This window comes from Eptesicus fuscus, chromosome 12 (genome assembly GCF_027574615.1).
Source record: "Eptesicus fuscus isolate TK198812 chromosome 12, DD_ASM_mEF_20220401, whole genome shotgun sequence".
Lineage (NCBI taxonomy): Eukaryota > Metazoa > Chordata > Mammalia > Chiroptera > Vespertilionidae > Eptesicus > Eptesicus fuscus.
Window position 1 is genome coordinate 3,966,814 of NC_072484.1, and position 13,242 is coordinate 3,980,055.

The 13,242-nt window shown below is 48.5% G+C and overlaps 1 long non-coding RNA gene across 1 annotated transcript in view; it reads right to left on the minus strand.

The window, feature by feature from the left end:
• Positions 1-520: 520 nt before the first annotated feature.
• Positions 521-13,242, minus strand: part of LOC114231433 (uncharacterized) — a 133,142-nt gene continuing 120,420 nt past the window's right edge. The window contains exon 4 of the long non-coding RNA XR_008557774.1: positions 521-1,167. This is a non-coding gene — a long non-coding RNA (uncharacterized LOC114231433). The remainder of the gene's footprint in view (positions 1,168-13,242) is intronic.

Consider the following 13,242-nt stretch of genomic DNA (forward strand, 5'->3'; position numbering starts at 1 on the left):
TCCACTCTAGATTTTATGAAGTTAAAATACAGGTCAAGTACTTTCGATGGAAATTTAGCGTCCAAATTGCAAGGCTAGAGGAGCAAGACACACACCAGATTCTGAGACCTGCTGTGGCCAGAAGAAGGTAAGGTAGCACGGCAGTGTCCACGTCGCTAACCTGTTAAAAGAGCGACGTGTGGGTGTTTTAAATCATCACGCGTGGCCCCGCCCCCACACAGAGCAGCCCTGCCCCGGAGGGTGGAGCAGAGCTGGGATTTCGGGGACGGGTTCCTACTCAGCGGTCCAGAGATGTCAGAGGCAGGGCTTCCTGCCAGCAGCCCGGGTCGGCCCTTCTGGTGGGCTCTGCGGACGGCCGGGGCTGAGAAAGCCGTGTTTGCCTCCAGAAACAAGAAGAGCTGGAGGTGCTCCCAGGAGGTGCTCCCCAGGAGGTCAGCAAGCAAAGCGAGCACCTGGAGCTCCGCTCTGAGCTCGGACCTGGGCTGCAAGGAAGACCAAGACAGACAAGGGGTACATGCCACGCCACCTCGGACTTTATTGTTGAAACGTCCTCATGGTCACAGTAGCAGCAACAGTAAAAACCAAGCACTTCACAGGATCGCCATCCCGTTCTACAGACGAGGAAGCCGGGGCAGCGCGGAGTGCCACCCGCTCAGGACAGCCCATCGGTACCACCGACCCCCCGCCCTGTTGTCTCCTTAGCGGAGGCCTCCTGGGAACATGTGCCCGCAGCTGAGTTCAAACAAACCACTGGGGACAGCCCAGGCTCAGCCACCCGGGATGGCGCCGGTGGCCAGCCGCCCCTGCCCGGCCCTGCTCGGCAGGTGGTGGTGACTCCCGGGTTGGAGGAGCGGGGCGGCCGGCGTGGCCAGGGCTCACAGACGCACGGCGGCCGGCTGGCAGGTGCTGCTCATCTCACAAGGGGTGTCAGGGCCCCCAGAAGCAAATAACTCGCCCAAGGTCACACTCCCAGCTCCCCGAGGCCAGGCGAGAAGCTGTCCATCTCAGAAGAAATCGTCTGTGTGAATGATTGCCCGCGTCACTCGCTCCAGGGTGATCACACTCCCGCTCACCTTGGCTGGACGGCCCGTCCTTTATCTTGTATCTGCTTCTGTGCGTGCCCCCGCGACCACACTGGGGGCCCAGGCCCAAGGCGCCGGCGAGGACCTGTAATACAGGGAAGGGAAGTCTGTGAGAGCCGCCTCCGTCACATGCATTTCTCCCCACGCAGGCAGGCTGGGGAAAGCGGCCTCCCGCCCGTCCCAGAGTGCCGCCCAGGGCACTGAAGTCCAAAACCAGAACCTGCTGGATTAGCTAAAAACACAAAACCCGAAACCAAGCACACCTGCGTGGCCATGCCTGGAGGTGGCCGCCCAGAGCATCCTCTATGCGTCAGAGCCACCAACCTGAGGCCCACCCGGGGATGGATGGGATGTTGGCCCTGGGACTCCTTTCACATTCCACCCAGCCAAGCACCCGGCTGCACGACACTGGGACGGTGGGAAACTGCGCTGTCCTGCCCAACAGGTTTGGGCCCTCCCCGCACAGCCCTGCAGGTGATAGATGTCCACACGTTATTTACCGGCAGACAGACACAGCCCCTTGTTCCTCAGCCTGCTAACAAGCCGAGGTCGTTCATCACCCGCTTGCTCCTTTTTGAAATTCACCGAGCAGCGGGCGTCTCTTTAAACGCAGGCACATAATGCATTTTAAAGAGCATTTCTGCACAGATCCATTTGCTCGGCCTCGGCGCTGAGCGCGAGATGGAATGGTGTTTTAGCGCGCACCTCCCGCGGCCTGTTTGGAATGCATATACTGAGATGTTATGTGGCTCTGGACCGCCGGGCTCCTGGGGGAGGCTGTCCTTAACGCTCGGCCTGAGTGACGGTTCTGGCAAGACCCCGGCCGGGGGCTGTGGGGGCTGCTAAGCCTATGAGGGTGGGTCCTGTCCTCCAGAACTGAGCACCCAGGCAGGGCGCTGAGATGTGGGTGTGAGAGGGGCAGTGTAAGGCGAGAGGGGCAGAGTGAAGCCCTTCGGTGAGGGGAGGGGCTTCTTGCTGCTTGGTCCTGGAAGATGGGCGCTGGCGTCTCTGCGCCTCACTTCCCGCCTCCCTGAAGGGTGGGTGCTGGGGGAAGCTGGTGCGTGGCAAGATGTCCTGTAGGAAGAGCTGGCATGAAGGATGGCTGGGGGTCTCTCTAGAGTGGAGGTGGTAGAAAGGTCATTCCTGGGTGCAGAAATATCCCGGGCGAAGTAACATCTCTTGATGTGAAGGCAGTAGCTCTGGGCTGAGAAGGAGCATTGGCTAAGGTGGGGGTGCAACTAATGCCCACAAGGCCCTCTGAATTCACTTGCCCCAAACCAGACTCAGGATCTCCCCCCATCTGGTCTCCTTCCCGGATGTCCTGCCTCAGTGATTGATAGCTGTGTCCAGCCACATTCTGCCAACTATGTCCCTCACCCTCAACCTGTAAAGATAGCCCTCTCCAGTGCCCTCCCCAACCCTGGGCACACCCCCCAGCTCTCCCTGGGCCTCTGCACTGCCCCACTGTGCCCACAGAGTCTTGTCCTCTCTAGTCTATTCCATACACATTCTTGTCAGTAAATCTCCCACCCCGTGCAGCCTGCAGCAGCTCCCTGTTGCTCTTCGGAGAAAGACCAATGTGCTCCACTTCGCTCCCCTAATGACTCAGCCCTCACTGTCCTTCCTTCAGCTCAGTCCTCACCTGCTCCCAGAAGCTGCCCTGACCTCTGATCCCAGCCATAACTGTGTATGTGAGCCGTGTGAGTGTGTGTGTGTGTGTGTGTGTGTGTGTGTGTGTGTGTGGTTCTTCAAGGTCTCTGCTCGAAGACTGGATGGCAAAACAGGGGCTATTTTTGTTCATCGCTGTATGCGTGGCACATCACAGACCCTGAATGTTGGATGGATGCATGAGACCTTGAAGTTGCCAAGGAGTTTAAACACCACCGTGTAGACCACAGAGGGCCCCCAAAACGGCGGTGATGTGCTGGGGGCTATTGGTGCTGCAGATGGTGGGAGGGTAACAGAATGAAGATGCCCTAGGATGATTCTTCAGAAGCACAGCTAAGAACAGGTGCGACAGAGGCCAGGCTGGAGGCGACAAGAGCTGCTAAGGGCCATTGCGATGCCGGTGGTCTTGGAAGATGGGAGCACCCGCGCTCATGGGGCTGATGAAAGGAAAAGGCACGTAGAAAAGGCGCAGGTTCTGAAACAGGCTTTTCAGACACCACACTCTACCAAGCAAGACACCAAGGCCCCTGGGGTTCCACTGGCTTCTGCACAAGTCCGCACCGGAAATGTAATGGCTAACGGCCCTCCCCGCCGGCCTTCGCAGTGCCCAGGCCGCATCGGGCGTCCTGGGAGTGCCACAAAGCCCGTGGTTTCAGTCTCCCACCCAAGCGCCAGGTACAGCGGGGTGTGGGCCAGTAAGGGGGCCTGCCCGTGTGCACCCATCTTCACTCTGAGCTTCAAATTCCTCTGTGAGACGTGGGGGTGGGGGAGGGGGACAGCATGAATCCTCTACTCTGCACCCATGGGCTCCGCGGGCATAGCCCAGGTGATGAGAGAGCCAGGCCCCCAGGACGGGGAAGACATGCCCTCGCTGGCCACGGCAGCCCCCACTCCTGGACGACAGGGCCTCTGAAGGAAGCGGGAGCCGGTTTCCGCTCCGGGCCCGGTGACAGCATGGAAACTCATGATTCATGTCCCGGGGAGGCTGCGGCTAAGCAATAAAGTTGTCGTTTGTTTTCCACTGCAGAGTCTATGCATTTTTATTTTGGCTGCTGCTGCGGCAGCAGGTCCTGGAGAGGTGATGCTGGCAGAGGCGAAGAAAGAGGCTCAGAGGGAAGGATGTCGGGAAGCGATGGTGAGGGTGGGTCTGGGGATGGGCTGCCTCTGGCCCCAGTAGCTTCCCAGGACATTTCTGTGCATATTTTGAGTTAACCATTCATCCGGGCACCGCGGAGTCTTAGGGAAAGGTGACGGCACCCCCTGGGCCCATGTTGCTGGCCCAGAGTGGAGGTGGTAGAAAGGTCATAGCTTTCGACGAGCTCACAGGTAGTGGTCTCAGGTAGCCCAGGTCACTCTCAAAAGCTCAGGGCAGGAGGTGCCATGTCGGTTAATAGCTTTGCTGGCACTGGCTTTTGTCCTTCAAGACTTTGATCTAGAATTCTCTGGGCCTGGGTGGGATCTGAGCCACAGCCCCCACGCTGAAAAGAGTGATTCCTCGGGGGGTGGGAATGAGCAGGGGTCTTAGGGGCCTCCCCAGCCATCGGGCAGGGCCGGAGATGGCAGGGAGGTCTCCAGCTGCCCGTCCCCCCCCCCCCACCTCCTCAACCTAGTCTGTGTCTCTCAGTGGCAAACCCAGGGGCCCTCACTGAGAGACAGGACTGTGCAGGCCCAGAGAGCCACTGCCGGGCCCACTGCATTTCCCAGTGAGGTCCCAGAGCCTCATCCAGACCAGACACATCGACAGTTTGCTTCAGATAAGCCAGAAGTCCTGATTCGCAAGTAGGGAGAGATAGTGAGTGTACAAGAACCAGGGAGAGGGAGAGGCGGGCTGCCAATACCACCCCAGTCGCTCCACAGGCAGAGCCCCACCCTAGTGGCTTCCATGCTCTGAGCTCTGCTTTCCTGCAGGTGGCTTTCCGATGGGGGGTGTCTCTCCTGCTGTCCTACTTGCTGGAAGGCCCCCTTCTGCCAGAAATCATGGCTTCTGGGGCAGGGGCAGCTGGGCAATCAGGTGGAGAGCTGCCCCATGCTCCTTCTTGGAAACCTGCAAAGGAGGTGGTGCAGTGACTCGCCAACAGAGCTGCTCGAGGGGCCGGGAGCTGAGCAGGGTGTGGTCGGGCCTCGGGCCAGCGGGGAGAAAGGGCTTTACTAATTGGTTCCATGCTCCCTGGGCCCCTCTGCAAAGCTTCTGGCGCCTCGGGTCCGTGGCGAGGCCTCTGGCAGCTCCAAGGCTTCAAGTCAGTACCTGAGTCCAGGGAGGGGGAACCATCAGGACTTGGCTTCCAGACCACTCCTGCTCTGTCGGGATCCGGAGCCCATGGACTTGAAACCACAGGGCATCTTACCCACCCCTTGGGGTTTCGTTCGACTCTCACAAACCCATCCGCAGCCCACACTCTCGATTTCCCTGCGAGTCAGAGTCTATACCCAGAGCACACGTCCTGGTGGCTCACTGAGCGGCTGGGCCTGCTCAGGCCACAGGAGCCACCCCCCTAAGCCCGGAGTTCCCTTTCAAATGCGACTCCTGGATCCCTAGAAGTGAAACACTATTCGGTTACGAATAGAAATGGCTGCAGGGCCCCTGGAGGACGGTCTCTCTGTCAGGTAGGACCCAGGCTGGACCTGCTTCTCCGCTGCGAGGCTCCTCCCTTGGGCCCCCTCCCAGGTCAGAGCCCGGCCCCCAGCAGTTTGCCGCTGGAGCTGACTGGAGGTTCTGTTGCTGCCTCCTGGCTGCTCCAATCCTTCAGCCCAACACCATGATGGAGACTTGCTGGGACCACCGGCCGCATAATATTCCCATTAAATGCAAGGGCACATCTGACAGGTGCTGCGGTCCCCGCGGAGCCTTTGGAGAGCCTGCTCGTAGACTCAGCGATGGGTTTCGCTCAGAGGATGAGAATTCGAGTTACTTTCCATTTGCTGAGTCATCCGTTTGCAGGTGTTCTTTCCACGTTGGTGGGGAAAGGGAGGCCCTGTGTCTCTGCAGGGTCAGCGGACAGATGGGAGCGTCCCACTGCAGCAGCTGGCCGGCGGGGGTGCTTTGTTTTTAGTTTTGTTTTTTATAATAGAATGAGCTTTATTTGTTTTGTTTGTTTGTTTGTTTGGGGGCGCTTTGTTTTTGCTGAGCCTCCTTCAAGGCTCGCGTGCACAGCGGCTGCGTAGCTGATGCTCTCTGTGCCCAAGGACCTGTTTTATTTTTGTTTTTACCATTCTGTACTCTCACTAAATTAAGGCGCTGGCTGTGAAAGTTGGCTTTGAAAAGTTTCCTAATTTTCAGACTGAGTCACTAATATGTTAGAATATTTCGCAGAATTGTTATTTTAAGAGGTTGTACATTGCCAAAGCGATTCGTTTTCTTACTAAGAAAAATTAAGCAGAGGCTGCGTCTTCTTAGGGCCCGAATCTGGTTTTCAGATCGAACCGAGCAACATTCCACATGCTCTGTGAAAAATGACACAAAACCCCACAGCTTGATTCTTTTTCTCCCCAGGGGTTGTAGGATACTTGTTTTTGTCAACATTATATGGTTTGTTTTTGGCTTTTACTCAGCTTTGCTCACATCCACTTTGGGAGCTGAAAGCTCTGAAGGCAAAGGGAAGGTGCTGTGAGCTCACCTGCCCCGCGGCGGCCGGAAGCCACCTGGGAGCCCATGTGCTGGGAGACCTGTGACACTGACCGCATGCCTGCTGGAACGTGAGGACAGAGCTTGGGGAGAAACATTCTCTTTGAGGCCTCCCTCCTGGGCCCCACTGGGTCAACTCGTGGAAGGGCATGAAGGGGGAAGATTTTCAGAGGCAGTTGACCAGGTTGGGGACTGGGTTGCCATGGTGATGTAACATGAGCACCAGCCCCCACTGTATTTCCAACACAAGTGCCCTGTGATCTGTATCCCCAGCAACACGAAGGACACTACTTGCATCTCGTGGCAGTCTCTTTTCTTTAGAATCTCCTCCTGTGGGGGTTCTTCCCTGAAGGCCTCAGCCCTGCGCTCAGCACCAGCCCAGCCGCACCCTGCTCCCCACCCTGCTAGTCTCATGCTTTAAACCAGGGTGGGGAACCTTTTTTTCTGCTAAGGGCCATTTGGATATTTATAACATCATTCAAGGCCCAAACAAGATTATCAACTTAAAAAAATTAGCTGCTCTACTTGGTCAAACATTTAATTAACTTACCCCTAATGCCTTGGCAGAGCCAGACTGAATGATTTCACAGGCATTATACGGCCCACGGGCCAGACGTCCCCCAGCCCTGCTTTAAACAATCCCAGCAGAGAAGGCATGCCCATCACTGGGGGCTGAACTAATGATGGGGTGTCTGGGCAGCTCCTCATATACTGAATGGGAAAGGCTTCACAGAAGATTGCCCGGTGAAGAGAGCAGGGTGCACAGCACTGTACACAGAATGTGCTGCAGTTCATGTAAGGGAAACACACACACACACACACACACACACACACACACACACACACACACACACGTTTACATCTACAAAACACAGCTGTGGGGAATGCAAACGACACCTGGCTGGCGACTGCTTTTCAGGAGGGAGAGAGAGGTGAGAAAGATGGTCACTTTTCTCTGTAAACTTTTTGTATCTTTCAAATTCTTTTTAAACTATGCACATGCGCTGTCCAGTCAATCTAACAAATAAATAGGGTATTAAAAATCCATTAGAGAGTTGCTATTGAAAGAAATCCAAATGAAAAGGAATACTTTTATAAACAGAGGAGACTGGAGAAATTAAAAATGGCGGCAGAGTAAGTGGATGCTGCGCGGACAAGCTCCCAGGAACAAACTGGAATTACAACTAAAATACAAAAAAGCTTCCTGAAGAGTAAGTGAAAGACTTCCAGGAGAAACCCTGATACCCAAGGGCAGAGGGTAGAGATTTCATAGAGACTAGTAGGAGGGGCCGAGGTGAGAAAGGGCTGGCTGGGCTCCCACAGACGGCAACTGAAGTTACAGAGAGATAGCTCAGCTGTGGGGATTGCCACTGAGAACTCTGGGATCTAATCCCCAAGCTGTGCTCCCCAGCAGAGAGCACTAGAACTGAGAAGGGTCCCCACACAACATCTGCTATGCAAAGCACCAGAGTTGCTGTCTGCCAGGGAGAGAAGGCTAGAAATTTGGGCACCCTCTAAAAGGGCCAATGCACAAAATTCCCTGTGGAACCACCCACCTTGTGCTACAACAGAGGGAGGGTAGAGTGAACTGGAGCTGTGTGAGCAGAAGCCAGGATTAGGGACTCAGGGGTTAGAGCTAAGTAGGCAGACACTCCAATTTCAGGTGCTGAGCCTTATGCAGCAGAGGACATCTTTCCCACATAGATATTTGCCTTGCCTGGGGGGAAGACAGTTGACCCACCCTATGGAAAACACGTTGCCCTGAGGCCACTTAAGAGATAAGAAATAACAATTAGCCTCCAGGCAGAAGCAACACCTCACCCTGTTGAAAAAAAAAAAAAGCTCTTAGCACTGGGGCAATTCAAGTCAGAATCCTATCAGTCCATAGACAGAGACAGTCTCTGTAGGCTTTGAGTCTTTGCCTGACCTAATTAGTCAGAAATAGCATTTGACACTATCCTCCACTAGAGATTGAGAGGCATAGAGGCTCTACCTAAGACATAGTCAACAAACCTTACCAGACAGCCAAAATGAGAAGACAAAGAAATAACCCCCAAATGAAAGGACAAGAGAGTTCTCCAGAACAAGAGATAAATGAAGGAGAGATAAGAAATTTCTCTGAAACAGAGTTCAGAGTAATGATGGAAAAGATGCTCAACAGCATGAGAAAAGATATAGTAACTATGAAAAAAGAACAGTCTGAGATAAAGAATGACATAACACAAATAAAGAACACATTGGAAGGAATACACAGCAGATTAGGGGAAGCTGAGGATCGAATCAGTGAATTACAAGATAGAGTTGAAAATATCACTCAATCAGAAAACCAAAAAGACAAAACAATTAAAAAACAGAAGGCAGCCCTAGCTAGTTTGGCTCAGTAGATAGAGCATCAGCCTGCAAACTGAGGGTCCCAGGTTCGATTCTGGTCAAGGGCACATGCCCAGATTGCTGGCTCGATCCCCAGTGGGGGGCATGCAGGAGGCAGCCAATCAATGATTCTCTCTCATCACTGATATTTTTATCTCCCTCTCCCTTCCTCTCTAAAATCAATAAAAATATATTTTTAAAAATAAAATAAAAAACAGAAGGCAGCTTAAGGAAGCTGTGGGACAATGTGAAACATTATTCAAATAGCAGATGTGCCAGAAGAAGCAGAAAGAGAGAAAGGCATAGAGAACATGGTTGAAGAAATAATGGCAGAAAACTTCCCTAACCTGGTAAAGGAAAAAGCCACACAAGTTCAGAAGGCACAGAGAACCCTAAACAAGAAGAGCCCAAAGAGGCCCATATCCAGACACATAATAATTAAAATGCCAAAAATTAAAATCAAAGAGAGAATCTTAAAGGAAGCAAGAGAAAAGAAAACTATTACCTACAAAGGAGTTCCCTTAAGGCTGACACCTGATTTCTCATTAGAAACTCTACAAGTCAGAAGGGAATGGCATGAAATACTCAAGGTAATGGAAAGCAAGAATCTGAGACCAAGATTACTATATCCAGCAAGGTTATCATTCAAATAGACAGTCAAATAAAGAGCTTCCCAGATTAAAAAAAAAAAAAAAAGGCTAAAGGAGTACATTACCACCAAGCCAGCATTACAAGAAATGCTAAAGGGATAACTGTAATGAGAAGAAGAAACAGAGAGAGAAACCTAGCTATACAGAAATATAATGGTAATAAATAAGTACGTATCAATAATAACCCTAAATGTAAGTGGACTAAATGCTCCAATCGAAAGGTGTAGGGTAGGAGAAAGGATACAAAAATATGACCCAACTATATGCTGTCTACGAGAGACCCACATCAAAACAAAAGACACACAAAGGATGAGAGTGATGGGATGGAAAAAATTTTCCATGCAAATGGGAAAGAAAAAAAAGCTGGAGTAGCAATACTCATATCCGACAAAATAGATTAAAAACGAAGGCCATCATAGGAGACAAAAAAGGTAACTACAAAATACTAAAGTGATCCATCAAACAAGAGGATATAACCTTGCTAAATATATATGTACCCAACATAGGAACACCTAAATATATAAAAAAAATTCAAGCCGAAACCGGTTTGGCTCGGTGGATAGAGCGTCGGTCTGCGGACTGAAAGATCCCAGGTTCGATTCCGGTCAAGGGCATGTACATTGGTTGCAGGCACATCCCCGGTAGGGGGTGTGCAGAAGGCAGCTGGTCGATGTTTCTCTCTCATCGATGTTTCTAGCTTTCTATTCCTCTCCCTTCCTCTCTGTAAAAAATCAATAAAATATATTTAAAAAAAAACAAAACTATAAGATTAAAAAAAAATTCAGGAGGACTTTAACAGAGAGATCAACAATAATACAGTCATAGTAGGGGACTTTAACACCCCACTGACTTCACTGGATAGATGTTCCAGAAAAAAACTTAACAAGGAGACAGAAACTCTAAAGGACACACTGGATCGGATGGATTTAATTGACATTTATAGAACATTTCACCCCAACGCATCAGAATATACATTCTTCTCAAGTATATGTGGATCATTCACAAAGATAGACCACATGATGGGACACAAAACAAGTCTCTACAAGTTCAAAAAGATTGAAATCATATCAAGCATCTTCTCAGATCACAGCGGAATGAAATTAGAAATCAACTACAGTAAAAACACCCAAACACTTTCAAATGCCTGGAGGCAACATAGCATGTTATTAAACAATGCATGGGGTACCAATGAGATCAAGAAAGAAATAAAAAACTTCCTGGAAACAAATGAAAATGAACACACAACAACCCCAAATCTCTGGGACACAGCAAAAGCAGGCCGGAGACCAAAGTTCATAGCACTACAGGCATACTTCAAAAAACAAGAAAAATCAGCAATAAACTTTTTAACCCTAGAACTTAAAGAAATAGAAAGAAAACAACAAGAAAAGCCCAGAGTAAGTAGAAGGAAGGAAATAACAAAGATTAGAGCAGAAATAAATAACATAGAGACTAAAAAAAGAGAAAGAAAAATCAATGAAACCAAGAGTTGGTTCTTTGAAAGGATAAACAAAATTCATAAACCATTAGCCAGACTCATCAAGAGACAAAGAGAGAGGACTCAAATAAATAAAATCAGAAATGAAAATGGAGGAGAAATCACTAACACCACAGAAATAGAAAGGATTGTAAGAAAATACTATGAACAGCTATATGCCAACAAGCTGGACAATGAGGATGAAATAGACAAATTCCTAGAAACACTATCCAAATTTTTTCTCTCTTCCCTTTTTTTGTTTTCTTCTTTATTATTATGTTTTTTTTTGTTTTATTTTGCCCTTCTTTCTCTCTGTCCTATTGTTGTTGTTAGGTTGATTGTTGATTCGATTGTTTTTTTTGTTTGTTTGTGTGATTGTTTCTTTCTTTTTTTTGCTTCTCTTTTTCCTCTGCTCACTTGTTATTAGTTGTTGTTTGTAGTTTGCAATCATATCTGGGTGTTAGTTGTTTGCACTTTTTTTTTGTATTAGTTGTTGTTCTAGTGGAATTTTCTCCCCATATAAATAGTTTTCTCCCCTTCTTTTTTATTCTCTTTCTTTTCTCTCTTACTTTTTTCCTTTTCTCAATATCATTTTTGCACTTTTTAAAAAATCCCCTAATTCTCTTTTCTCTGGTGGTCACCTTTATTTGGGGTTATTAGTATCATGAATACATCTGTGTTCAGTGCTTTTTGCATCATGCCTTGTTGTGTTGTATTTTGTGCCTTTAAGTTAATGCAGGAGAGAGAGGGAGAGCTACATAACCATACACCCGGAGAGAAGAGATCATGGGGAGACAAAGAAATAGCCCACATATGAAAGAAAAGGAGGCATCACCAGAAAAGGAAGTAAATTAAATGGAGGCAAGAAATATGTCAGAGAAAGAATTCAGAGAAATGGTCATAAGATCGCTGAAAAGGTTGGAAGACAAATTCAACAACATGTGTAAGAACCAAGAAGAAATGAAGAAGAACCAAGAAGAAATGAAAAATGACATCACTGCAATAAAGAACTCAATAGAAAGCATCAACAGTAGACTAGAAGAAACGGAGGAATGCATCAGTGAGCTAGAAAACAAGGTAGGAAAAAATATCCAAGCAGAGTAGCATCTAGAAAAAAAACTTACAAAACAAGAGGATAGCCTAAGGGAACTTTGGGATAACATGAAACAAAACAACTTCCACATAAAAGGGATGCCAGAAGGAGAGGAAACTGAGCAAGGAATAGAAAACCTGTTTGAAGAAATAATTATATAAAACTTCCCTGATATAGGGAAGAAAAAACTCACACAAGTCCAAGAAGCTCACAGAATCCCAAATAAAAAGGAACCCCAAAAGACTGACACTAAGGCACATTATAATTAAACTGGAAAACACCAATGACAAAGTCAGAATCTTAACCCTTTGCACTCGCTTGCTTTTTTCTCGAGCTGCTACCGATGCTATCCGTGTCGAGTCACACCCAACATCCGAGTGCAAAAGGTTAAAAGTGGCCAGAGAGAGACAGAAAGTTACCTACGTATAAAAAAATCCCCCATCAGATGATCAACTGATTTCTCAACAGAAACACATCAGGCCAGAAGGGAATGGAATGAAATATACAAAGTCATGCAAAGGAAGGGTCTGAATCCAAGATTACTGTACCCAGCAAGGCTATCAATCAAAATTGAGGGTGAAATCAGGAGCTTCACAGACAAAAAAAAAAAAAAAAAAAAAAAGGAGTTTATCACCACAAAACAAGCAATGCAAGAAATGCTAAAGGGTTTTCTGTAAAAAGAAGAAATAGGAAAGAAGGAAGGAACACAGGCATAAAAAATAAAAATGGTGACAAACAAGTAGCTATTAATAATAACTTTAAATGTAAATGGATTAAATGCCCCAATCAAAAGATGTTGGGTAGCTGAGTGGATAAGAAAACATGACCCATATGTCTGCTGTCTACAGGAAACCCACCTCAGAAAATAGGACTCACACAGACTTATGGTGAAGGAATGGAAAAAAGGTATTTCAGGTGAATGGAAATGAAAAAAAAAAAAAAAAAGCTGGGGTAGCAATACTTATATCTAACAAATTAGATCTCAAAGTGAAGGACATAACAAGAGATAAGAAAGGCAACTTCATAATTCTAAAGGGTGCAATCCAACAAGAATATATAACTCTGATAAACATATACGCACCCAATACAGGAGCACCCAAATACATAAAAAAACTTCTGGAGGATATCAAGGGAGAGATTGACAGCAATACAATCATAGTAGGGGACTTTAATATCCCACTAACACCACTGGACAAATCCTCTAAACAAAAAATCAGCAAAGAAACATCAATACTAAATGACACACTAGAGCAGATGGAATTAGTTAACATCTTCAGAAC